We start from the raw sequence: 894 nt of genomic DNA, 5'->3' as shown, positions 1-894 counted from the left end.
ATATATATATATATAACTTACGCCCTTCTTTCTTTCTCTCTGTCTGCATGTTTATGAACTTATGTGTAATGCTCTCTGGGATTGATTGACGTTCCGGTGTTTGTTTATTAAGCACACAGAGTAACGTCACAAGCCATTAGTGGTCAGTGATTGAGCATGTACGGAACTAATGTAAGTGATCGATAACTAGTGATAGATTGTAAGCTATTTACTTTAGATATATGATGCCTGTTGGAGCAGTTGTAGCATTTACCGAGTGGATTTTATTACATTATGTGTTTTATATTCTATTATATTGTATTGCTATTGTGCTACATAATATTTTAGAATATACTGTATTGTGCATTATATTGTATTGTATACCATACAGTGTATTACTCGTGTATTTTTAACTATTTTCAGTCAATAGATTGTTGCAGCCATGTTGGAGTCCTTGCTCTGAAGGTTTAGTTAATTTTATTGACCTCTGGTTATTTTATTGACCTCTGGTTATTTTATTGACCTCAGAACTTCCTAAGTACACTTGCACGTACGTACCACGAACACACTTTTACATACACACATATATGCATGTGTGTGTGTGTATCAATATGTAAGTGTATGTTTGATTGTGTCTAGGTTTCTATATATGTATGCGTGTATTGGGACTCAAGCTTCGTCTGACAGTTAAATATTGACAAACAAGAAAAAAAAAATGGATACATGTGACATGGAGACTAAATCACATATACAAACACAAAATATGGCGACGACAAACTTCCGGTGTGTTTTCAGCTGATTAATAATTTTTATCATTGAAAAGTTTCTCCCTTCTTTAAAGTAGCAATACTAACCCTGACCCTGACCATGTATGTATGTATGTATGTATATATATATATATATATATATATATAT

Source organism: Octopus bimaculoides, chromosome 19 (genome assembly GCF_001194135.2).
Source record: "Octopus bimaculoides isolate UCB-OBI-ISO-001 chromosome 19, ASM119413v2, whole genome shotgun sequence".
NCBI lineage: Eukaryota > Metazoa > Mollusca > Cephalopoda > Octopoda > Octopodidae > Octopus > Octopus bimaculoides.
The sequence above is the reverse complement of the archived record's forward strand: the minus strand, read 5'-3'. Positions refer to the sequence as shown.